Source organism: Dipodomys ordii, unplaced genomic scaffold (genome assembly GCF_000151885.1).
Source record: "Dipodomys ordii isolate 6190 unplaced genomic scaffold, Dord_2.0 Scaffold55, whole genome shotgun sequence".
In the NCBI taxonomy this organism is placed as follows: domain Eukaryota; kingdom Metazoa; phylum Chordata; class Mammalia; order Rodentia; family Heteromyidae; genus Dipodomys; species Dipodomys ordii.
In genome coordinates, this window is record NW_012267271.1 from 7,575,372 (window position 1) to 7,602,397 (window position 27,026).

General features: G+C 45.5%; 2 protein-coding genes across 2 annotated transcripts in view; one reads left to right on the plus strand and one right to left on the minus strand.

Moving 5' to 3' along the window:
• Ttf1 (transcription termination factor, RNA polymerase I) overlaps nucleotides 1-1,102 on the minus strand; it is a 31,998-nt gene extending 30,896 nt beyond the window's left edge. The window contains exon 1 of the mRNA XM_013021235.1: nucleotides 1,097-1,102. The gene's annotated coding sequence lies outside the window, so the exon portion shown is untranslated. The remainder of the gene's footprint in view (nucleotides 1-1,096) is intronic.
• The window catches only part of LOC105989332 (chromosome unknown open reading frame, human C9orf171), a 111,907-nt gene that overhangs the window by 3,748 nt on the left and 81,133 nt on the right, over nucleotides 1-27,026 (plus strand). The gene's annotated exons all lie outside the window — the stretch shown is intronic.

A 27,026-nucleotide genomic window follows, 5' to 3' on the forward strand; every position in this document is an offset into this window, starting at 1 on the left:
CCCATTATTTTTGCCATTTTAGGCAGATTCCTATACATAGTAAGAAAAATTTGAATAAATTTTTGAACATTGGGGGCTTGGGCTTTAAAGAAAGCAGGGGAGAAAATTGAAAATAATTAAGGTTCTAGAGCATGGAAATCCTTTTTTTGGGGGGGGGCTGAATTCTGGGTCTGGGCGCTGTCCCTCAGCTCTTCAGCTCAAGGCTAGCATTCAACCATTTGAGCCACAGAACCACTTCCGGGTTTTTTCTTTTTGCTTATGTGGTGCTGAGGAATCCAACCCAGGGCCTCAGGCATGCAAGGCAAGCGCTTTACCACTGAGCTACCTTCCCAGCTCCTGGAAATCCTTTTTTAGAATTTTTATTATAAAGGTGATATGCAAAGGGGTTATAGTAACGTAAGTCAGATAATATTTCTAATTTTTTCTTATGTTCTTAAAATATTTTTGTTTTTGTTGTCGGTCATAGGTCTTGAACTCTGGGCCTAGGCACTGTCCCTTAGCCTTCAGCTCAAGCTAGCATTCTACCACTGGAGCCACAGTGCCGCTTTTGGTTTTCTGGTGGTTAATTGGAGATAAGAGTTTTACGGACTTTCCTGCCTGGGCTGGCTTGGAACCGTGATCCTCAGATCTCAGCCTCCTAAGTAGCTAGGATTACAGGCATGAGCCACTGGTGCCCAGCAAATTTTTTTATTGTTGTTATAATGGTGATGAACAAAGGGGTTACAGTTACATAAGCTATGTATTTCTTTCTTTTTTCTTTTTCTTTTTTTTTGTCTCAGTCATGGGGTCTGAACTCTGGGTCTGGGCGCTGTCCCTCAGCTCTTCAGCTCAAGGCTAATGCTCTACCACTTGAGCCACAGCACCACTTCCAGCTTTTTCTGCTTATGTGGTGATGAAGAATCGAACCCAGGGCCTCATGCATGTAAGGCAAGCACTCTACCACTGAGCCACCTTCCCAGCCCCGAGGTATTGCTTTTTGGACAGTGTTACCCCTTCACTTTCTCTCTCCCAGTTTTTCCCTCCCATCTCCACCCACGAGTTGTAGAGGTAATTTTCAACACAGTGTCTAGTGAGAATCACTGCTGCATTTGTTCACCTTTGGTACCTCCATTTCTGTTCCTCCCTTTACCCAAAGACAAAAAGAAAAGAAAACAAAAACAGCAACAAAGAAAAAAACCTCGTTTCCATTTGAAACCATTTTTTGATATTAGTGGAATTTCTGTTGTTTGTTCTGTGGAATCCTTCATTGCAATTTCTTGGTTTCACTGGTCCCAATTTTCAAGTTAAGTGCTGGCATGTGTGTCTTCATTGTATGTGGCAGAGGGCAGGAGTCCTGGGCCCTGGGTGTGTCTGCAGAGGATGATGGGAACTGAAATGTATTTTGGTTTCGTTGATGTCTGTGCCTGGAGGTATGCATCTCTGTTGGAGGAATGTAGCACTTTAGAAATAATCGCTTCTTTCACCATACTGGGAGCTTGTTGCACAGGTTGTTTTTCCCACTGAATAGAATCAGCAATTTTTCCATTTAAAATGCAGAGACACAGACCGAACAAACACAACATCGGTGTTTTCCACCCATAGAATTTACCAGGACGTGTAGACATCCGTTATTCAAGAGCATGTCTGCAAGATGCCACAGTTAACCAAAGGAAAAATGAAAAAACTCAGGCATCTAAGCAGAATCCCAACCACAAACACTCAGCACCTAGGCGCCTCATTTAAAACCCAGCCAAGTTATGAGATTTAATTGAATCAAGATAGCCACAAAAAGTGCTGTAAATGTTTTCATTAGCAAGGACCTCTCTTCTGTTGTACGCAGCTATTTTGCAATTTTCCAGTTTTTCTCCAATGTGACTTTCTGGAAGAATAAAATTAAATAAAGAACCAAGCTTTTCCCTTCTTGACTCTCATTTCTTTCGAATCCTGTGACTCAACATAGAATCCTGCAACAATGGCCTTCAAGGCTCCTTCACAAAACCTGTCAGGGTGCACCCTTCCTGCCATCGGGACTCGGCTGATATCCTGTCAATACAATTATGGGGAGAGACTGCTTGGTTTGCTCCCCTGACAGCCTCGAAGCTTCCATCACCCTGAAGAGGCAGGCTGCACACAGGGGTGGAATTTATTCCATTGAGCACCCTCAGAAAGTGCAAGTGATCAGGCACCTGATTGTTTTCATAATTTATTACCGACTTTGTTTTTCTGTAGGGGGTTTTGTCACAAATAAAAAGTGCATGCATTTGTAAAATAGAGCCAGGCAATCACAGCATCTGGAGCTGGGAGGAAGCTTACAGACATCTGATCTATCTTTCCTTTTTGAGGATAGGAAGGCCCGCCAAGGGAAGAGAATCACCCAAGCTGCTGCTCTGTTGTGGTGTCAGAAGTTGGACGAGACTCTGACTGGGTTTTTATTTTTTTGTTTTGTTTTGGATTGTTGTTGTTGTTTGGGCTTTTTTTTTTCTTCTGGTACTGGGGTTTGATTCAGGGTCTCACCGTTCCCTTGGCTTTTCCTGCTCAAGGTTGATGCTCTTATCACTTGAGCCACACCTCTACTGCCAGAACTGGAGGAGAGTCCCATAGACTTGCCTAACTGGACTGGCTTCAAACTTCCATCCTCAGATCTCAGCCTTCTTAGTAGCTAGAATGACAGACATGAGCCACTGGTGTCTGGCTCAGTCCGAGTGTATTTGGCTGCATCTCTTGATTTATTCATTCATGACAACTCAGGTTGGCTATATACTGTATAACCAGCAGTCGCCAAAGTTCACTAACTAATTTCAATACCATCTCAATATTTCTTCCACAGGAACTCTACTGATTTATTGGGACTTGATTGACAGGCAAGAAATACTTCTTAAATGGTTATTAAGTGTCTGGAACCATCTTATATTCTCATTGCCTACAAAGAGTTAATTGTGTAGTATTTAACTGGGGAGGCGGAAACCACCCTCCCAACGTGAGTGCATGAGTGTGCACGTGCTCATCTTAGCACAAAAAGCATTGGCTGAGAAAGGTGCTCATGAAATGCTAGCTGCTCTTATTGTTGAACACATACACATGTTCACAAGAAGCCAGTCCATGTCATAGGTCACTCCTGTGAATTTTCCAGTAAAATATACTGCCTAGAGGGGCTCAGATTTGAAGAGAGGTATATCCTAGGCAGGACTCAGCAAAGCTTTATGGGAGAACAAACCTGAGACTAGATCTTGAAGGATGAGAAAAGCAGGTTCATCTCAGAAGTGAGGAGACTGGAAAACAAACAAACAAACAAACAAACAAACAAACAAACCTCAGCCCTCTGGGACAAAATGATTCTTCCTGCCTTAGCTCCTTGGTGTTCACAGGTTTTCTTTCTTTTTTTTTTTTTTTTGGGGGTCCGGTCATGGGGCCTAAACTCTGGGCCTGGGCGCTGTCCCTCAGCTCTTCAGCTCAAGGCTAGCGCTCTACCACTTGAGCCACAGCGCCACTTCCGAGTTTTTTTCTTTTTGCTTATGTGGTGCTGAGGAATCGAACCAGGGCCTCAGGCATGCAAGGCAAGCGCTCTACCACTGAGCCACCTTCCCAGCCCTGTTCACAGGTTTTCATCTCGACTCAAGTTCTAGTTCATGAGACTCAATGATGCTTCTGGAATCATCATCATGAGAAAGCATTTATTGAGAACCAGTGGGTTTGAATGCATGCTGTACAAAATTAGATGAGCACACCAATAGCTTACATCTCCAATAAATATTGATGTTTGTGGACATAAACACATAGACAGAGACAATGAAAAGAAAGGTAAGGTGGTAAAGACACAGTTGTGCAAGTATCCCAGTGTGGGTCAGTATTTTATTATAATTGAGTCCTGCTTGAAAATGATACACTTTCTCTGCTGGAGAGAATATACCTCTGATGGTTCTATCCCCTTTGCATGCAATTACAATGTATCAGAGAATAAAATGTGAGGAAAGAATTAAAGATGAGCTCCTTGTAAGCATGGTCCAGCCTTGGCTTATTTGCTTAGGGAGTGTGGTGTGTGTTTCCTGGCAGTTCTTTCATGTGGTCCCTGAGCTTTTCCAATCAAGGCTAGCCACACCTCACTTCCGGTTTATTGATGGTTCATTGGAGATAAGAATCTCGACTTTCCTGTGGGGCTGGCTTTGAACCTTCATCCTCAGATCTTAGCCTCTTGAGTAGTTAGGGTTACAGGTGTGAGCCACCGGCCACCTACTGGCTACTATTATTATTTTTTTCTTCTTTTAAATCAAAGCCTCCTCATTTTCCCCATTTCTGGCAACCAGCAGCATCTTCAGTGAGCCGTAAACTAACCACTCTCCCTCCTCAGGACCAACGCAGTTCCAGAGTGCAGAGCTGCCCACTCTGTTGGCTTTTAATGGATGCCTGGAGGGTTAGCTGCTCTGGCCTGACCGAGGGGCCACCTTCCTCTTTGTCCCCCAAAGCAAGATCTAGATTTATCCCACTCACTTCAGCCATCCGCCAGTTATGTGGCTGTCAGAACTCTGCTGTGGGATGGTGGGAAGACCCACTGAGCCGGCCACTGGTCGCTTCTAGCACCTTCCAGGGCATTGGAGGCTCAAGTGCTGCTCACCGTATAAGTTAGGTTACTTGCTCCTTCCTTCCCTCCTTCTTGTAGATGCTATTAGGATTCAAATTCAGGGCTTGCACTTACTAGGCAGGGATTATACCACTTGAGCCATTTTGTGAGTTCTTGTGGCATTTTTTTTTGGTACGTTTTTTATTGTAAAAATGCTGTACAGAGGGGTTACAGTTACATAAGCAAGGTAATGAATACATTTCCTATTGGGTGGTTTTGTTTGTTTGTTTGAGATAGGGTCTCACTGTATGCCTGGGTTAGCCTGAACTGCAATCTTTCTACTTGTGTTTCGCCACACAGCTGAAACTACAGATGTGTGCTACGGTGCCCAGCCATTGATCAGGGTGGAGTCTTGTGAACTTTTTTTGTTTTGTTTTTGGTCTGGTTGTCTTCCAACTGTGACCCCCAGATCTCTACCTCCCAAGTAGCTAGAATTACAGACTTCAGCCACTGGACCCAGCTTGTTTTTCCCGTTAAAAATAATTTTTAGAGGGGACCAAGGTGAGCACAGAAAGGGACTAGCAATCATGCTGTGCAGTATATACTGTGTGGAAAATGAACTTTGTGACTTGTGGACAGGGATGGGAGAGGGAAACTGGGTGGAAGTGAAGGAAGAGGTATCATTGTCCCAAAGAGAAATTTACTCATTACCTGAATTATGAAACAGTAACTCCTCTGTACAACACCTTAATAAATATCAATAAAATTATATTTAAAAACATTAATGCTGGCATTTGAACTCAGTCCCTTATATAAGCTAGACAAATGCTCTGCTGCCCAGCTACATCTCAACCCTGTTCTTATTTGAAAGACCAAGTTCTCTTTTATTTTCTCCTTACAGCATATGTTCAATTGTACAAAAGTGTTTCATTGTGATATTTTCAAAAAGCTGAAAGTGGAACTTTGGTGCCACTGTAATAGAGTGCCAGCCTTGAGCAAAAATGTTCAAGGACAATGCCTAGACTCTGAGTTGAAGTCCCAGGACTGGCATCCCCTTACCCCCCAAAAAGTTCAAACTTATACAATGTTGTGAATTTATAATGAGGCAAGTGTTTACATTTTTCCTCTTTGTGCTGTCATTGAAGAATACTGTCCCCACTCCATGTCATAAACCCTTTGGCCCTAGATCCAATTGGTATAGACTGGTTGAATATTTTACCCATGTCTTGGGCAAGTAACTTAACTTCCTGGTCCTTTCTTTGTTTCTAGAGTCTAAGACCTCCTTTACTTACAACACAGCTTGTAGTGATGACTGATTTCGATGACATTAATGATACCATGGAAAAGATGATCATATTCTGGAATTACATCAGTTGTTCTTTTTTGTTTTGTTTTTGATTGGTGACTGGGTCTTGAACTCAGGGCCTAGGCACTGTCCCTTAGCTTTTTCATTCAAGGCTGATGCTCTACCACTTGAGCTACAGCTCTACTTCAGGCTGTTCGCTGGTTAATTGAAGATTAAGAGTCTCACAAACTTTCCTGCTCAGGCTGGCTTTGAACCACAAACCTTAGATTTCAGCCTCCTGAGTAGCTAGGATTACAGGCATAAGCCATGGCATCCAATTTAAAAAAATCCTTTCTATATCCATCTGTTTGTTTCCTCTCTTCTCAGTCAATGCTGTTTAAATTTTCCTATTTTCTTCCCCTTAGTGATGTAGCTTACATAAGTTTATTAACTTATGCCTGCAGCTTGTCTGTCTCTAGTCTGGCCCACATTGTAGCTCAATGAAAATCAAAAGCATTTCCAGGACCCAACAGTGCAGCTCAATAATTTATTAGGTAAACTAATTAGCATAGAGGCTGGTTTGTTGACTGTCTCTGGAAGCAGGGCTTGTTTCCCTCCTCTACCAACTTTCAAAAGGTTTTGTTTTCTTCTGTATAAACTATGATTTAAAACAGGATTGAGCCAGGTGCTGGTGGCTCACGCCTGTACTAGCTACTCAGGAGGCTGAGATTTTAGGATCATGATTCAAAGCCAGCCTCAGCAGGAAACTCTATGAGACTCATGAGTAATAAACTACTAAAAGAAAGCCAGAAGTGGCGCTGTGGCCCAATTGGTAGAGTGCTCTCCTTCAGCAAAACCAAGCTCAGAGACAGCGCCCAGGCCCACAGTTCAAGCCCCAGGACTGGCAAAACAATAAAACGAAACAAAACAAAAATTGTGTCCACCAGAAATTAACTCACAGTGGGCTAGAACTTTGTTACAACTGCGTGCTCTCATCTTGACACTAAATACTGCATTTCAGGTAAGTAAGTACATTTGTTTTACAAAGAAAATAGCTATAATTTTCCACCCACTAATATTTTTTGTGCCAGTTCTAGGGCTTGAACTTGGGGCCTTGGTGATTTCTCTTAGGTTTCTTGCTCAAGGTTAGTGCTCCGCCACTTGAGCCACAGCTTGACCTCCACTTCTTTTGCTGGTTAGTTGAAAATAAGATCTCTTTATTTTGTCTGTTGAGACCTGGCTTTGAACCTTGATCCTCTAATGTCAGCCTCCTGAATAGCTAAGATTACAGAAGTAAGCCAGTTCCACCCACTAATTTAAAGGCACATAGTGGGTGGTCAAGAGACAGACCTGGGTCACAAAGGTCACTACTGGTGGCACAGGAGAGAGGAGGGCCCATCCAAAGGATTGTAGGCAGGAGAATGAGCTCCAAAGAGGGATTTCTGATCTTTTCTTATAAACCCAACCATACACATTATGAGACCAATGGACTGAGGAGCCTGTGAGATAAGTTACATTGTGCTGGCTAAAATCCTCTGATTTTTGTCCAGAAGAGCCAGGGTGGATGATCGGAAGCCTTTGATTTTGAGGTGTTGCCTCTGTGACAGACCACACAGCTACCAGGTGGCTGGCCATTTGTAACCACTATTTCTCCAGTTGACTGAAGCTCAGATAACACATAGCAATCTTCCACGAAGACAGGGAGCCCCAGAAAGATGTGGACAGAGGTGATCTTTCAGCCATGGCATTTTCTATACAGGGAGTTACAGGGTTTGCTAGCTGCTGGCCTCTGATGAACTTAGACATAAAGAATATTGGTGATGGGGGGGAGGCAGGAACTGCAGAAGTTGGGTTGGGCAGAATGCAACTCCAGGATCTTTTTATAAAAAGAAACAATAAAAAGTGATACATTTTGGAAATCATATCCAAGGGTTAGTGAGTGATAGAGCATCCTTTGTCTCTGGGTAAATCAGCTTTGGAGTGGAAGTAGGGAGTTTTCCAAGAGAAGCATAACACAGCCAGTGGTGGTGTAGGCTATGCGCAGGGCCAGGGCTTGACCTGAGAGACCTCAGTTCTTCTCTGGCTATAGGTCACTCATTCACTAAATGTTGTACACTTCCCTTATGAGTTGCCCTGAGCCCAGCCTTCCTTGGCAGGTTGGACCATTTGCAAAATGTTTCTGTTCCATACCCAGCTGTGTGTTCGCCATGGGTGCCTGCTTTCTCCCTGCAGCAGGAAGCTTGCAGGTCCCAGAGGACACAGGAAGCTCAGTGGTCATCACATCAGGCTGAGTGCAGGTGCAGAGTCCTGCTGCCAGGAGGCTGGACAGTCCCCCCCTGGAAGAAGGGGCCACTGAGCAGGTGCCAGAGGCGGAGTGTGTGTGTCCGTGTTGGGTTGGGTGGTGGAAGAGACCCATCTAGGCAGAAGAAGGGGTTTTTAAAAGGCCAGGAGGAGCCTGGAACATTGGAAAAAGAGGGCTGTGGTGTACTGAGGAAGGGAAGGTGTGCAGGATGTCCAAAGCCACAGAGATCTGCAGAAGCCCAAGCCTGATAAAGGAGACAGAAGCCAGAGGCCTGGGGGATAGGGCTATGCCTTGCTCCCTGAGCCAGGCAGGCAGGCAGAGACAGACAGACAGACAGACAGACACACACACACACACACACACACACACACACACACACACACACACCTACCCACCTGCAGACCAGTGAGTCTGAAGGGTGGGATGGATGTGTTAATTCCATCCAGACCTCTTACCAGCCTGGATGTTGGGAGCATGGATGTGTGTGTGTGTGTGTGTGTGTGTGTGTGTGTGTGTGTGTGTGTGTGTGTGTGTGTGCATCGTCCTGTGATGATTCAAGGTTAGCGATTGCAACTTGTGTATTATTTTTTTCTGGCAAGTTAACCAAGCTTGAGTGTGAACCGCTCCAAATTGCTACCAAGACGTTTGAGGGAACCTGCAGGCGTGGTTCTGAGGGGTCCCTTCGGGCTGACGGCTGCTGGGCTTGGCGGCTGCTTCTAAAACCTCTGTAAACTGTCACTGAAGATCTTGCTTTCTCTGTAGGCACCCAGTGGGCATAAAATCGGAGGTTTAAATAAGTCTTAAAAAAAATACCAACCCCAAACCCCTCCCCTTCCAAAGGGAAAGCGTCTGCTTGGTAAGAGTGCTGCCCTTTCTCAGGCAGAACTGGGGGCAGGAAGCTCACAGGCCTGACCTCCCCACAGCAAGACTGGGAGGTGGAAACTGAGCTCAGACTCCTGATTTCTAGGAAGCTCCAGGCTATGGATCTCTAAACCCACAGATAGCAGCTGCCTACTGTGTGGGCAGCCACTCCTGGGCCTGGCACTGTGCTGACCCATCATGGAACCGCCTCTTCGATTTTTTTAAATTTTTCTTAACTCAAGGTTGGTGCTCTACCACTAGACCCACAACTCTGCTTCCAGCTTTGTGGTAGTTAATTGGAGATGAGAGTCTCACAGACATTCTTGCCCTAGCTGGGTTGGAATCTTGATCCTCAGATCTCAGCCTCCTGAGTAGTTAGGATTGCAGGTGTGAGTCATCAGAGCACAAGGCTGACAACTAAGATTTAAGAAAAGGCAAGACATCCAGAGAAAAGGAACATAAATATTTAGGTTATTTGCAATGCATGCCTCTGTTGGCGGGGGAATGGGATGTCTTAGGGTGATTCTTCCATCCAGGCTAACCAGAATGGTTTCAAAGAGGAGGTGTCTCCTCTTCTCACACAGGGGCTCCTTCTCCTCCCCACCTCCCTAATCAGAGAGAGCAAATTGTTATCAGATTAGCGCCAGCAATGAAAAGCACAGTCCGCTTCTCACCCTCATAGTTAGCATTTAGATAGACTGGGACAGGGGCCCACACAATGAGCTTCAAAGCCTGGCTCAGGGCGGCAGAGGGATTAATTTCTTTAACCAACAGGCCTGATCTGGCCTAACTCATTACCCTGCCTGTCAGTGTGGATGTTGTAGGCGATTGAAGATTATACCATTTAGGCTTTTCTCTTGTTTTCAGCCCAAACCCAGAGCGATTGAATTACACATTGTGGCAGACACCCCCCACCTCCAGTCAATACTCAGCGGCATGAGGTTCTAATTCTGCTTCATTTAAACTTCATCAACTTTTCCAATCAAGTGGAAGGATCTGAAATAGGCTCTCTGAGCAGAAAGGCCCGATTCCCTTTGTCAGATAATTTATTCTGTTTCCCAACCACTACCCCCCTCGCTCTTTTTCTCTCTGCAGCCCTGCTCCCCAATCCCCTTTCTCTGCCCCCCCTCCCCTGATCCAACACTGAAAATGAGATTACAGTATTTAAATGACTATGGTAATCAATCTAGGGACCCAGAGCTGAGATTGAGGTTAATTTTTCTTAGCAGAACAAAGAAGCGTGATGCCTTGGGGGATACGGAAGTGCAATCTGGGGTTCTTGCTTATGTTTCTACCAACCCCCCCAAATTGCAGTTTTTGGAGTCTTTTCTTGTTACTAACTAGGCACCAAGTGTGATTTTTTTTTAAGCCCCTAAGAGAGCAAAAATGTAATTTTGAGCTGATAAACAGCTAACGGCCTCCAATCAACAATTTTAATAGGAAAAAAAAAGTCACTTACGCGATAGGAGTACAGACCTAACGAAAGAGTGATCATTTACGTTATTTATTTTGAAATGCACATGGAAAAATTTCCCACCGTGTTAGACCTAGTAATTATAGCCGCACGATGCGCCCTTAAAGTTTTGAATGAAGAGTCTTGTCACTCGGGCGGGCTTCTCTCTGGCAGCTCGTGCTGCTAAAAAAGTTGAGATTCTTGTCATATTTTGGCTAATTGGAAACTGAGGTCATTATATCTTTGAAAGTCTACATGAAAGTATTTGTTCAATTGGTACCTGAAGCTGTTGCAAGCTGGCCAAGTCACTGCGGCTGGGGATCCCTCCCCGCCCCCCCCCAGCTTCTAAAATGGAATCGTGGAATCACTGTATGTATATTTCTTTGTCTTCCTTTGCTAACTGTCAGAGCTGTTTTACATGCTGCCACCAGTGTTACCTTTTATTTGTGTCAGGAGAAAGGGTTTGACAAGTTCGGTATACAATGTTCTTTTGGCAAGGCCAATTTTTCCTTGCAGTTTTGAGTTTGGAAATGAAACTGTCTTGCAATGGAATGAGCAACATTGTTTTTGGGGGGACAGGCTTATTAGAGGAGAGCTGGAGAGGAAAGAGAGGAGAGAAGAGGGGAGGATAGAAGGAGAAAGGACAGATTCCAGAACTTTCATTTCCTTGCAGGATCATTTAAAGGCTTCATATGTTTTGTTAAAATAAAACAAAACAAAAAAGGTAGGATTTGATTTCAGTGCCTCCTGAGGGGAGGGGGGGGGGATGAGAATCAACCAGAATGTCTTCAGATAGGAATGCCTGGAATTCCCGGTCTTCCCTCCTGAGTCTCCCCAAGTTATTAAAAAGGCTGGAATAAATTGTTGCTCTTCTGGATTATAATGACTTTCTTTCAGGCCCTTTAAACTGTGGTTGAGTTTCTTGACAGTCGACTGCATTTGCAAAGCAAAATATTTTAATAACCATCATCAGCCTGAGCAGTAACAGCAACAGTAAAGCCTTATGTAACCTAGTTTGCCAAGAGTGAATTTCCCTCCCACCCGGTCCCCTCCTCTCTGCACCTCCTCCTCCCTGCAACCCCATATCCACCCTCCATGACTGTTTGCTGAAAAAGGAAAAACCATCGCGCCCTTTGTGCTACCAAATTCATTTGGGGCTGTGGTTTATGGTGACATTTTTCTTTCTTAAAGCAAATATTGACTCACCATGGGGAAATTAAAACTCCATTAGGTATTGCTACATTGTACAGCAGGCCGCATTATAGCAGTCAAGCTACTATTAATTGGTTTCTTCCTCAGGAATAATTCAGGGAGGGCAGAGGGAAAGGGGAAAGAGAAGATGGATGGAACCCATAATTTCTTAAAATGACACCATCTAAATCAGCACAGGTGATCATTACGTGGTTATTCATCTAAATATAAAGAAGACGCTGCCTAATAATAGGATGAATTTATCAATATAAAAAGCCTGCACTTGAATTATTTCTAGGCTGGAGAGAGTACATTTTAAAACACAGGTGGAGCTGGATGCTAGTAGTTCACATCTGTAACTCCTAGCCACTCAGGAGTGCGAGATCTGAGAATCACAGTGTGAAGCCAACCTGGGAAGGAAAGTTTGTGAGACTTTTATCTCCAGTTAGCCAGGAAAAAGCTAAAAGTGGAGCTGTGGCTCAGATAGAGCGTCAGCCTTGAGCAAAGATGCTAAGGGACAGAGCCCCAGCCCTGAGTTCAAGCCGGTCTTGAATGCAGGTGGGCCAGCTTTGCCCAGGGTTAGGCAACTTGGAACTGGAGCCCAAAGGCCCTGTTCTGCTTTGTGTCAAGAAGTTTTTTTCTCTCAGCTTTTCTTCTAGCCTGTTCGTTGTTTCTTATTCATTATGCTGTCCAATCTCCTCTCCCCCACCCACCTGCGTAAGCCTGGCTCCACGCCCACCTGCTCCATCAGGACCTCTCCCGTCCTTCTTGCATCTAGCCATTTGCCCTGGGTGTTAGTAACAAATTTGCCACAACGAGTGCATTAAGGACAGATATCATCTCAGAGTCCAGGGGCCAGGAGTTCAGAATCAAGATGGGGCAGGGTTCACATTTTCCTGAGTGCTGTGAGGGAAGTATTTGTTGCTGGCCAGTCTTTTGCTTGTAAATAACCCTCCCTCCCTTTTTTGGTCAGTTCTTGAGTTTGAACTCAGAGCCTCATTCATGCTAGGCAGCTGCTTTACCACTTATGTCACACACTCAGCCATTTTTGCTTCATTTATTTTTCAGGTGAGGTCTTGTGCTTTCTGCATGGACCAGCCTCAGACCACAGTGCCCCTACCTGTGCGTCTGTCTGTATGGATGCCGTGTTTACAGTCACATGATATTCTCCCTGTGTGTCTCTTTCCATATCTCCCCCACCCCCGCTTTTTGTGTTAGTACTGGGTCTTGAACTTAGGGCCTCACACTCTTGTTTAGATTTTTTACTCTACCACAGCTCCAGTTCCAGCTTTTGTTCTGCTTAATTGGAATTGGAGATAGACTCGAGGATTTGTCTGTCTAGGCTGGCTTCGAACCTCATTCCTCAGGTCTCAGCTTCCTGAGTAGCTAGAATTATAGATGTGAGTCACTGGCACCTGGCTCCACTCCATTTTTTTTTTTTTTCTTCTGAAACAAGGTCTCACTATGTAGCCCGGTTGGTATGAAACTCTGTCTACCTACCTCTGCCTCTTGAATGCTGGGATTACAGGCATGCTCTACCATACCTAGCCTTAGATTCCATTTATATAAGGACACAGTCACATTGATATGAGATTAGGACCTCATTCTACTTGAGTATGATGTCGTGTTAACTAAGTATAATAGCACTGTTTCCAGATAAGGGGACATTCTAAGATAGTGGGAATTAGGTCTTCCATATATGAATCTTGGGGAGACACAGGCCAACCCCTGACACCTCCATGGGCTCCTTGACCCTCAGTCGCTGAGCACCGAAGAGAAGCGGGGAGATTCCTTCTCAACACTGCTGTGCAGGTGCAGAAGCGAGGCTAGTCTCTTGCCAGCTGTAGTTCTGGTCCCTGATATTCCCATGCTGGGACATCTTCTGTACACAAGTTGTGGTGGTGTTGGTTTGTCCATGTCTAATATGGAAACACACACACACACACACACACACACACACACACACACAGTCACATACCACCTCCATCTGTAACCAAGGCAATGGTTTTGCATTCTTTTGAGTACAGAGCCAAAGCAAGCACAGCCAAGATGTAAGAGAATGGAAAAGGACTTACTACCTACTCAGGTAAGGAGAGCAGATGAATTACCTCCTCAGCAAAGCCCTCCTGAGACAAAGGAAGCCTGGGGATTTTATTTATATGCATATTCACTGGGGGGCAGGGGCACATTCCTGAGTATGCTCACTTTCAGGTCATACTTTGAGAAGGCAAGATGGAAGGCACATTTTGGGAGCACGCTTAGCTCAAGGCCATGGCCAAGATGACAGGCAGGAGTGCCTCTGGGCGTGCTCAGCTTATCTCCTAAAATTGTAGCTAAAAATAAAGGAAAGGACATTTGGCAAGTGCATTCATATAGAAGTTTTCCTCTAAAGGGGCTTTCCTTGATTAGCAGCTAACATAAGCACTGGCCCCCTTCTTGTCCCACGTAGGTGTGACTGCGTTGGGCTCGGGGCCTGTTTCTGCTCCATGAGTTGAGTTAAAGATAACGGGTCCTCATTAGAGGCAGCAGTACCCCTAGTGCTGAAGCTGAAGCCCACCTTGAGGGTGCTGTGGAGACAGCATTTGAGCTCTATGGTCTCCTTTCCCAGTACATGAGAAGTACACATAAACCTTCACTTCCAGTTTGGTGTCACCAATGGCAATTTCAGTGGTCTTTAACCCTTAAGTATAACTAGCTTGGGTCACCAACCATCTGTAAGATATTCTTTGAGGGCAGACTCTAAAATACTTCTTTTATTTTCCCTCAGGGATATTTGTTATTCATCTATGCATCCATGCATACATCCACCTGTCCATCCACCCAGGCATCCATGCATACATCCATTCTTCCATACTTCCACCCATTCATGATGCATATATGTATGCAGCCATGAATCCATGTCTCATCCATCTATGCATGCACCCAGCCAGCCAGCCAGTCAGCATTCATTCACTGCCTAGTAGAAAGCTACTTTAAGAAATATCCATAGTGTGGGCCAGGCACTAGATTAGGCATTAGCAAGACATGGTGAGCAAAAGTCAACCTGGTCATTGCCTTTATGGAAGCTTAGTGTCTAATTGGCAGATAAACATTTGTCAAAGAATCACAAATCAAGGTAAAGTAGTGACTGTGATATAAGTGAAGAAGTTTATGTCCATCTAACTAGAAGTCTTCCCCTAGTTGGGAGGGGAGGGAAGATCTCTTGGAGGACGTGAACATTGGGCTGAGATTTAAATTAGCAGGGAAGGAGAAGGGCCTTCAGGGCCCTTGGAATAGCTCTGGGTGGACAGAGAGTGAGAGTACAGGGACTATGGGAACTGGAGGCTGTTGGGGCAGGGACTAGAAGAGAAAGGTGGGTGTGGGGTAAGAGATTTGGGTTTCCTGGGACTGGACCGTGTGGGGCCTGGTTGTAGGCCCCTTAAAGAGTTTGATCTTTAGCCCAGAACAGTGAAGACCCAGTCAAGACCTTTACGCAGGGGGTGAGGACTCAAGCTGTTGGTTAGAGATCAGATTGGTATTGGGTGGAGATCAGACTGGAGGCTACAGCATGGCCTCAGGAAGACCCACTCACCCAGGTGAGCCCAGGCCCTTGAGGCTGGGGAGGTGGAGACACATGGGCAAACTGGAGAAAAAGTTAGGAGGTCAATCAAAAGGACTCATGTGTCTGTGGATAGAGGTGGGAGGGGTAATGCCTGGGTGGAAGTCATAGTTTGCTTTTGGGGATTTGTTGCTAGTAAGTGTCAGGCTTGTGGCAAATATCTGACCGTCTGCTATTTCTGCATTCCCGCCAGGACCACTCTTTTATTCTGTCTCCCCTCTGTAGCGTCCATGCCCCCACCCACATGCCCTGTGCGCCTGGCAGGTTCCTACATGCGCTTTACATCTTCAAGAAGTTTTCTCCTGAAAGTGCTTTCTCCTGTCCCAGTCCTTTCTATATGCCACTGTCATTTTGCACACTGCTGGCATTGTTGAAATTCTGTCTCCCACTACCAGAAGTCACTCAGGACCTGGTACTTGCTAGGCAAAGACTCTATAACATAAGCTCCTCGCTCCCCTTTTCTGCATTTAAATGGATTTTCAGATAGGTTGTCGTACTTTTGCCTGGGCAGGCCTTGGAATGTGATCCTCCTATTTCCACCTCCCAAGTAGCTGAGATTACAGGTGTGCCCCACCACACATGGCTTTTTTACTTCATTATTTCAAATTCTTGGCCTGTTTGCCACATAAAAGACTGAGTGGATATATAAGAAAATGGATGAACAGGGCTGGGAAGGTGGCTCAGTGGTAGAGCGCTTGCCTTGCATGCTTGAGGCCGTGGGTTCGATTCCTCAGCACCACATAAGCAGAAAAAAAAAGCCAGAAGTGGCGTTGTGGCTCAAGTGGTAGAGCGCTAGCCTTGAGCTGAAGAGCTGAGGGACAGCGTCCAGGCCCAGAGTTCAGGCCCCATGACTGGACACACAAAAAAAGAAAAAGAAAAAGAAAATGGATGAATCAATGCATTAATGAGAGTCTCTTTAGTGAGAGGCACTGAGAGGCACTGCAGTAACCGGGGTGCTTGCCCTGTGCTCCTATTTTGTTCTTGACAAGCTACCATACAAATCCAGTTTCTTTTTGACTCATCCATTACCTATAGGATAGCATCTAGACTGCAAAAATCTTGGCAATATATAATGGAATCTAGACTTTCCAATATTAGAGATAATTATCACTTTAATACTGCTTGACATAGACACAAAGAAATATGAAAACAGGATTCATTCAGGAGTGAAAAGATCTGTAATTGAGACAAGCTTCATAAACCACACAGATTTGGAACTAACAGTCAATAATTGGTTTTTATTTATTTATTTCCATAGTGTTGGAGACCAAAACCAAGGGCCTCATGCATGATAGGCAAGTACTCAACCAATGAGCCATGTATCAAGGTGCTTAACACAGTTGCTCTTGCTAAGGGATACTGAGTCCTTCCTTGGGCCCGTGAATTATCTGAGGGCAGGAGAGCTGGGCCTCCCAGCCTCCACTTGGTCCCTCTGTGTATTTCCCTGAGCCAGGCTCTCCTGCAGTCACTTTTCAGCCATCTTAGACTCTAGGAGGACCCTTGCCACCTGCCAGGCTTTAGAGATTCTTACTGTAACAAGGCCTGTTCTGAGACAGTGAGCTACCAGAGCACCTGTGTTTGCTCTCAGCCTCCTCCGCCCACCTGAACACACCCATGACTGGAACCATTTAATAATTATGCAAACCTCTCTTCCCCTGCCCTAGTTCTTTGTCTATTTAAACTCTATAGCTCATGTCTGTACCCAGAAGATGAACTGAAGTTTCATCTTCCTTATACTCCTTGAGTTGCCTAGTAAGCTTCCTTTCTCTGCCCTTCCTTATAATTTGACTTTTTACTTGTAGTGTTGGGCAAATGACTGGACTTGACCTATGAAACCCAGATGTATGAGTCTAGGGCTTAAAATATCCAGTTTCAGCTGGGTGCCAGTGGCTCATGCCTATAATCCTAGCTAGTCAGGAGGCTGAGATCTCAGAATCACATTTTGAAGCCAGCTTAAGCAGGAAAGTTTGTGAGATTCCTATCTCTATCAAACTATTTTTAAAAAAAAAGTCAGGAAGTAGACCAGTGGCTCATGTGATAGAGCGCTAGCCTTGAGCAAAAAGAAGCTCAGGGTGTTCTGGCCCTGAGTTCAAGCCCAGGACTGACCAACAATAGGGGCTGGGAAGGTGGCTCAGTGGTAGAGTGCTTGCCTTGCATGCATGAGGCCCTGGGTTCGATTGCTCAGCACCACATAAGCAGAAAAAGCCAGAAGTGGCACTGTGGCTCAAGTGGTAAAGCACTAACCTTGAGATGAAATGCTGAGGGACAGCACCCAGGCCCAGAGTTCAGGCCCCATGACCAGCAAAAAAAACAAAAACAAAAAAAACAATAGCCCAACAATCAAGAATTTAAAGCGACTTTATAACTATGCTCAAAATGTAAAAGACAGTATGTTCACAATGAATGAAAAGATAGGCAAAAGAACCAATAAACCTGAAATGAAAATTCTAGAAGTGAAAATACAATATCTGTAATAAAAAAAATCACTTAATGGTTCATTCAATAGCAGATTCTAGGTAAGAGAAGAGTCAGAGAAATTGAAGATCTGTTAATCCAAATTATCCAACTGAAAAGCCACTGAAAAAAGTGGGTATTCTTGCTAATGGCTCATTCCTGTAATCCCAGCTATATAGGAGGCTGAAATCTGAGGATTGCAGTTCAAAGCTGGCATAGACAGGAAAGTCCATGAGACTCTTACCTCCAGCCAACCGCCCAAAAGCTGGAAGTGGAGGTATGGTTCAAGTGGTAGAGACAGTGCCCAAGCCCTGGGTTCAAAGCCCAGTTTATAATGTGGCATAATGGTCTTTGTATGTATCTGTGCTAGTCCTGGGACTTGAACTCAGGGCCTGAGCACTGCTCCTGAGTATTTTTGCTCAAGGCTAGTGCTTTTTTATTTGAGTATATCTCTACTTCCAGCTTTTTTGTGGTTAATTAGAAATAAGAGTCTCTCAGACTTTCCTGCCCAGGCTGGCTTCAAACATGATCATCAGCCTTCTGGGTAGTTAGTAGGATTACAGGCATGAGCCACCAACATAGTTTTGTTTTTTTTGGGTCTGGCCGAGGGGCCTGAACTCTGGGCCTGGGTGCTGTCCCTCAGCTCTTCAGCTCAAGGCTAGCGCTCTACCACTTGAGCCACAACGCCACTTCCGGCTTTTTTCTTTTTTCTTATGTGGTGCTGAGGATTCGAACCCAGGGCCTCAGGCATGCAAGGCAAGCGCTCTACCACTGAGCCATCTTCCCAGCCCCAGTTTTGGAATAGTTTTGCATGTGATTTATACTTGCCCTCCTACATACCTTAAAACATCTCTGAGCCAGGCATCAGTGGCTACTCAGGAGGCTGAGATCTGAGGATCACGGTTCAAAGCCAGCCTGGGCAGGAAAGTCGTGAGACTTTTATCTCCAACAAACCACTAGAAAACCGAAGTGGCACTGTGACTCAAGAGGTAGAGTGCTCGCCTTGAGCTGAAGAGCTGAGGGATAGCGTCTAAGCCCGAAGTTCAAGCCCTACAACCGACAAGACAAAACAAAACAAAACAAAAACTCTGAATTAATTATAATAATGCAGTGTAAATGCTGAATAATTGTTATCATTTGGAAACAATGAGCAGAAAAAATGTCCATATTCCATATAGACACAATACCCCCCAGCCCCCCCCTGCCATTTTCATTTGGTGGGTGAATATGGAGGGCTAGCTGCATTCTTTTGTTAGCTGCCTGGGCTTGTAGAAACGACAGTCTTGTGTGGCCTTTCTTCTCATCACTGTGTGCGAATGTGCTGTATGGGCCTTGTCCTGTCCCTTCCGGGAAGAGGGGCATCTGCCGCCCACCTGTGAGACCACTGCTCCCATGGCCTGGTCCAGCCTCTCTGCCCTCCACTGTGTCCTGCTGCTCGCTGGGCCATTCCCCACTCATCCTTCACATGCCAGTCCTCACATCCCTCCTCTGGACTCTTTCCAGACCCTACTTCTGCTCTGAGAAGTTGCTTTGTGCCCCCTACCTCGGCCTCTAAAATATCCGATGTGTATTTCTGTCATTTCTATTACTTTGGAACGTCTGGTCTGTGGGCACCTTCATCTTTTTATCTGCAGTGCTTGGCTCAAAATAAGTTCTCAATAAATGTTTGTCCAACAAATAGATAAATAATCAGCTTAATGAGCACCAGGTAGACTGTTTCCCAGTAAATGCTTACTTTGGCATTCCTATGAATGGCTAGATTTATTTTTCAATTCAAACTGAAGACCCCGTTTTTTAAGATTTAAGGTCAGGGTTTTCTCAGTGAAGGAAGGCAGCGCAGCGCGCCTATGTGCACAGGTGGGTGAAACTGAGAAGTTGCCATTGGGCCACATTAAGAGGCGAAATGTCTGCACCCCCACGTTTGTGTAATTGAAACTCAACTCATATCAATGGCGCATGTGCCGCCGAGCCCCTCCTAGTCTAAGAGCAGCGGAAGTGTGTGCAGGAACCTGTCAGGGCTTGGGGTTTGGTTCTGGCCAGGCTTTTGGGTCTCAATGAAGAAATCATCGCTTCATTCTGCATGGTCACTCTGTCAGATACCTGGCTTGCCTCACCAGCCTGGAGCACATACAAAAAAAGTCTATCCCAGATAGACTAGAGAGGGCTTTGCTGTAATATGATATTGAGCTCTCTGATAAAGCCCAATATTACGCTTGAATTACACTTGAATGCTTAGCAAAAGAACATTGTTCAGAGATGCTGAACCCGGGCTGGGTGGATCCCTTTCTCTTGGACGGATCTCCTCCAGCCTAGGAGCTGGCCCGGTGGCTGGCTAGGCCTGGTAGGCTCTGAGGGCTGGGAATTGTCTTTATAAACGGAAGGGTAATCCTCTCCTCAACAGCAGGAGGGGAGGCAGCCCAGCCAGACTTTTCAACCCTGCTGATTATATGATCCTTTCCCTCCCCAGGAAGGCTAATGAGATGGAAAGAGACAGAGGGCTAATGAAAATGTCACCACCACACGGCCCACTTGTTTATTTATTTATTTATTTACTTACTTATTTAGTGGTATAGCTTTCATACTGGGGTGGGGAGGAAGAGAGAGAGAAAGAGAGGTGTTACCAAAAATTTATTAGAAGCCTCTTCCTTGCTTTGCAAAGAATGAGCCACTAGCAGGCATATTGCTAGTGGCCTGAAATTTTATCTCTGGTTGTCAATAATAATAGTTGTAAGAATTCTAGGTACCTATGTGTTTATTATGTCAGCACTAGGGCTTGAATTCAGGGACTTGGATTCTCACATGGCTTTTTTATTCAAGGCTGGCATTCTGCCACTTGAGCCACTCCTCCAGTTCTGTGTGTGTGTGTGTGTGTGTGTGTGTGTATGAGTTCTGTGTGTGTGTGTGTGTGCGCGCGCACGTGCGCTGCTCCTCAGGGCCTGGGTACTGACCCTGAGCTTTTGTTGTCAGTGCTAGTGCTGTACCACTTGAGCCACAGCTCTGCTTCCAGCTTTATTTTTCTAGTTAATTGGAGATTAGAGTCTTTCAGATTTGTCTACCCAGGCAGGCTTCAAACCATGATCCTCAGATATCAGCCACTTAAGTAGTTAGGATTACAGATATGAGGTACCCATGCCCGGCTCCTAATCTATATGTCCAGAATTACATCTCCTTTATTCTTTAACCTTATGGTATAGCTTTTTAGATCATGACTCAGGGAGAAATGAGTAATGTCACAATCACCATCATCATCATCAATGTCAATAACATTATCATCACCATTAGTATGAATATCATCAAAAGGTCGTCAATGGTGGCTCACGCATGTGATCCTAGACACTCAGAAGGCTGAGATCTGAGGATCATGGTTCAAAGCCAGCCCTGGTACAAAAGTCTCTGTGAGTCTCTTCTCCATTTAACCATTCAAAAATCAGTAGTGGAGCTGTAGCTTGAAGTGGTAGAGCACTAGCTTTGAGCAAAAGAACTCAAGGACAGTGCCCAGGTCCTGAGTTCAAGCCCCAGGACCAACAAAAATAAAACTATCATCATCATTATCATCATTGTTAATATCAATACATCACTGTCATCATCCACATTATCAAATCACCATTACCATCATCATCAATATCAACATCACCAACACACCATCATCGATAGCATGTTGCTAGAGTTAATTGCATCAATATAACATCATCGTTTCTGTCATCAGTGTCAGTATCCCCCTCTCCATCACCATCGATATCATCATCATCCAATACATCACTAGAATTAATACTCACTGTAAGACATCATCATCAATGTCAGATTGCCAGCACCAGTATCATCATCTTCATCAATGTCACCATTATCCTAAGCAGTGGCAGGAGCAGCAATAATGAGTTCACGTTGGCTGAGCCCTTTTTGTGTGTCAGACAAGAGTTTTACCTGCATCCCCTGCTTGTATTCTTCCAATAGCCCTACAAGAGTAGTTCCAACTGTTGTCCCCAACTCACAGTAGGGAAACCAAGACTCAGAGAGGCTTAGAAACTTGTCGAAGTCACACAGCTTGGGAATGATAGAACCCAGATCCCCTCCCACCCATCTACTTGTTCAATAACTTGTCCCATGTCATCAGCCAGCTACTGAGGCCTGGTGCCCACCTAACTCACATGTGAAGATTTTCAAAGTCCCTGCACACTTGACTACTGTTGTCATTAGAGAAGGGGGAAGCAGAGATGCAGAGAGGTGAGGAAGATCTCATCGCTGAGGAAGAGCTGGGGGTGTCACTTAGTGGCAGGGCGCTTGCCTTGGATGGGGGGACACCCTGGGTTCCAGCCCCAGCTCCAAAAAAACCTAAAAAGCTTACCATCCGAAGATGGCAGAGTGGGGCTAGAGCCTGGGTCTTGACCCTGAGGATTTGTGGGCTCTCATCTTCGCATTCTTCCGTAAATATACCCCATATGTGGCACTTTCTGACGCAACTTGTATACCCCTAACTGTATGACAGTCGTAGAACTAAAAGGCTTGCTTGAGAAAAATCACCATTTCAGGCCAGATGCTCAGGAGGCTGAGATCTGAGGATCATGGTTCAGAGCCAACCTGGGCAGGAAAGTCTGTGAGGCTCTTATCTCCAATTAACCACCAAAAATCTGAAAGTAGAGCTGTGGCTCAAGAGTGCCAGCCTTGATTTAAAAAAAAAAAAGAGCTAAGGGCCAACACTCAAGCATCAGTACCAGCACCAATAGGAACAACAACAGAACCCTACCATTTCCATCACCAGGGCTGGCTCTCCTGGCTCCTTCCCCCTTCCTCTCTGCATCCAAAGTACACGATGCCAGGGTTGGCTGGGTGCCCACTCCTACCTCTGTTTTCAAAGTGAATTGTCAGAAGACAGACCCCACATGGGTGTCATTTGCATAGCATTTCTCGGGAGCTGGGGCTGTGGGCCAGATATTTTCACGCAATTCTGCTCATTATTTACGCAGACAAGGAGATATTTCAGTTAAAACTGCGCTCAACTTGAGTGACAAGGTATCTTTCCACAGTGCGAGGTTCGGGGAAGGAAGTTGACAGCTTTTTATGTACAGCTACGATTCCACTGAAATATAGCGTGTTTTTATTTTGAAACTACAAGATGACCTATTTATTAGCTGTGATTCGAGCTGAGTTTACATGCTCAGAACACAAAGGGAGAACAGCAGCCTGAGTGTCTTTTTATTGGGGGTGTGTGCACAGACTCCCCATCTCCCTCCTCCCAGCGCACACTGGAAAACATTGAAAAGGGAGTGTTGCCGATTGGAGTGGACTTGTTTTCCTTGAAATGTCAGCCTGCCTCAGAATCACGGGGAAAAGTTGCCAATTACCTTAATCATTTTCCTCTGAGTGCCAGCAAGGATGCACTGGAGCTGCCTCTGTGAGGAAGGGAGAGCAGGGACATGGGGAGCCACACACAGCTGGGGTTCAAACACTCAAATACACAAAACTGCAGGGATTTTTTTTCCCTCGGACTTGAACTCAAGGCTTGGGTGTTCTCCCTGAACTTTCTCCCTCAAGGCCGGTGGTCTGTCACTTGAGCCCATTTCCAGCTTTTTGTGGTTAATTGGAGATAAGTCCCATGTGTTTCTTGGTCTAGGCTGGCTTTCAACTGCAGTCCTCAGATCTGGACCTCTTGAGCAGCTAGGATTATAGGTGTGAGACATTGGTACCTGGCTTGCTTTTTATTTTAAAGCAGGGGTTGGGGTCTGGTGCCTGGTCCTCCAAGTGTGGCTGGTAGACACGTGACGTGAGCCTCCTGACTTCTTCTAGAAATGCAAACTCTCAGCCCTTGCCTCAGATCTAACCAGCTCCCAGGTATCCAAGTGCGAGATGCGCTAGACTGGCCCGGATTCCCTCCACCTGCCCATCTTATGGGAAGCTCACTTACTGGTTGTTATTCAATCATTTAGTACCTTTTATGTCCCAGGAGCCACCGTAGGTCCTAGAAATACAGGAAGGAGAGAGGGGGAAGAGGATAAAGAGAAGAAGGAGGAGGGCAAGAAGAAGAAAAGAGGAGAAGAAGAAAGCAGAAGAAGGAGGAGGAGGAAGACAATGATGACGATGAAGGACGACAGTAGTAGTGAGCTTTTTGAGTGTGGCTTTTTGCCAAGTATCATGTTTTTCAGGTTCAGCTGCATTATAGCATGTATCAATATTCTACCCTATTTTACTCACCAAGTTATATTCTACTACTACATAGAAATAACATCATTCATTTGTTGATAGACATCGACTCTCATTAAAAACAACACATTTGCTGGGCGCTGGTGGCTTAACGCCTGTAATCCTAGCTCCTCAGGAGGCTGATATCTGAGGATCATGGTTTGAAGCCAGCCTGTGCAGGAAAGTCCATGAGACTCTTATTTCCAATTAACCACCAGAAAACTGGAAGTGGCGCTGTGGCTCAAAGTGATAGGGTGCTAACTACGAGCAAAAATAAGCTCAGGGACAGTGCCCAGGCCATGAGTTCAAGCCTATGACCGACAAAAAGCAAAACCAAAACAAAATATTCTTTGAATTTAAAATAGGGCGGTGTCTCTCTTATGTAAAATAGACAGTCTTGACAAGCTGATCCTTCACCAGTGTGGATTTTTACATTGTTTTACATTGAGATCTGTGTATGTGGCAGTTTTCTAGCGTGTTCACCAATACATATAAGCGTGCTTTCTGAAGGGGGTAGCATGGTCTATAAGGCTTGGACCAGAGTGTTACCTTGAATGTAGGTCTCCACTCACATTCACAAACTTTTCATAGCACACATCTGAAGAGTGGTTATTGGCACTTGAGAATCACTTGCTTGTTTGGAGTTGCAAAGGATACATTTTGAACATACACCACTATGTAACATCCATGGTGGTTCTGGATCCTTTTATTGATCAACCATTAAATACATTCAATGGCCATCTGTGTGTGTGTGTGTGTGTGTGAGAGAGAGAGAGAGAGAGGGAGGGAGGGAGAAAGAGAGAGAGAGAGGGAGAGAGAGAGAGAGAGAGAGAGAACATGCATGTGCCAGTACTAGAACTCAAACTCAGGGGGTCTGACTTTTATTCAAGACTAGCACTCTACCACTTGAGCTCTATTGGAGGTAAGAGTGTCACAGATTTTCTTGCCTAAGCTGGCTTAGAATCAAGATCTTCAGATCTCAGTCTCCTGAGTAGTTAAGATTACAGGTGTGAGCCACCAGCACCTGGCTCAGCAGCCATTTACTGAGGGTCAATCCTGCTGTGGATCCTGGAGAGGTGACAGTGGCCTCCACCTTGGCCTTGAGGGCAGATGCTCTCCAGGGATGAGAGCTGAGCACCCCCCACTTTTTCCCTCACTGGGTTCTGAGCACCCCCTTTCCTTTCCCCTTCCCCACAGAGCAGGACCTTGCCACTGGGAGAAGAAGCAGCTTGCCGCAGGAAGCTGTGGGCACTCGCAGGTGCAACGGAAGGACATATTTGTAAGGATGAGCGTCCCAGCCAAGCAAACCTAGAGCCACCTGCAGTATTGCCAGGGAGACAAATGCCACATCTGGAAAGATATCTGCGTAAGCCACAGCTTGTCATTTGGGCAGGAAGTACTCTCTCTCCTTGGAGAATCTGCCTAATGATGGGCTGGAGGCATGCCAGGGAAGAGGAACGAGAGAAGCACAGCAGCACAGGCTCTGAACACATCCACACTGCTCTATGTCTGTGGAGTGCACTCTGTTTCCTGGAGCAGCAAGGTCTGATTGGAGAGGAAGGCCCAGGCAAGGCTGGGAGGCTGATCCCGGCTCAGGGTGGGGTGGGCCCTCAGGGGCTGTGCAGAGATGGCCTGGAATCCTGCAGCATTCGCCTCCATTGTGAAGGGTGATGCAAACCATTTAGTCAAGTGCTAACTTTCTTTTCCAATTTTTTTTTACAACGATTGCACTAAGTTATACTTGACATAAGAATTGCCATTTTAAAATGGGCTCTGGTAGTTTGTGCCTATAATCTTAGGTACTTGGCAATCTGAGGATCATTGTTCAAAGCCAGCCCAGGTAGGAAAAGTCTGTGCCACTCTTACCTCCAATTAACCACCAAAATGCCAGAAGTAGAGCTTTGCTTCCAGTATAAGAATGCCAGCCTTTAGCAAAAAAGCTAAAGGACAATACCCAGGCTCTTGGTTCAAGCCCCAGTACTGGCATGTGCACAGACAGACAGACACATGTGTGTACTTGTGCGTGTGCATGCCTGTGCACATACACACATACAAATTGTCATCTTGCTAAACATGGTGGTACACTCTTGTATTCCTAGCACTTAGAAAGCGGAGACAGGAAAGTTTCAGAGTTCAAGGCCAGCCTGGGTTGAGAGCCTATCTCAAAAAAGAAGAAGCATCACTGAGCTATTGTCTATTTTTCAGTGTATAGTTCAGTGGACAGCCATAACTGCCACAGATCTCTCAAACTTCTTCTTTTTTTTCTTCTGTTTTTTGGTTTTGTGCTGGTCTTTGTAGGAGGGGCCTAGTGTAGTCAAATTCCTAGACATAGGAAGCAGACTGAGGACTACCCAGGACTGGAGAGAGGCAATGGGCTGGTAGCATAGGAAGGCAAGTGCACTTTTTTCTAGATAAAGTTCAAGAATCCTTTGTCTTTTGGGGTCTGGCTTATTTCAGCCAGCAGCGTCCTCCGGGATCAGCCAGATTGCCATGTGGCCAGAACTTCACTTCTGGTGGCAGCTGGGTGGTGCTGATGGCCATTGATGGACACCGGATCACTTCTGCCTTTTGGCTATTATGTATGAGTGAACAGTTTCCTGACTTTTGAAACAAAACTGAACATCTCACTAGTCTTGTGGGGGAGCTGGATGCAATCCCGAGTCTGACTTTCTCCAAGGTCCACTCTACGCTATTGACTCAGTGTTTTCCTGAAAAAACAACAACAACAACAAAAAAAAAACAAAAACCCGGCCAGGCGCTGATGGCTCATGCCTGTCATCCTAGCTACTCAGGAGGCTGAGATCTGAGGATCTCGGTTCAAAGCCAGCCCAGGCAGGAAAGTCCGTGAGACTCATCTCCAATAAACCACCAGAAAACCGGAAGTGGCGCTGTGGCTCAAGTGGTAGAGCACTCACCTGAGCTGTAGAGCACAGGGACAGCGCCCAAGCCCAGAGTTCAAGCCCCATGACCAACCAAAACAAAAAACAAAAAACCCTCTTGCTGGTGCCTGTGGCTCATGCCTTTAATCTTACCTACTCAGGAGGCTGAGAGCTGAGGATCACTGTTTAAAACCAGCCTAAGCAGGAATGTCTGTGAGACTCTTATCTCCAATTGATTATCAAAAAGCTGGAAATGGCACTGTGGCTCAGGTGGTAGAGTGCCAGCCTTGAGTAA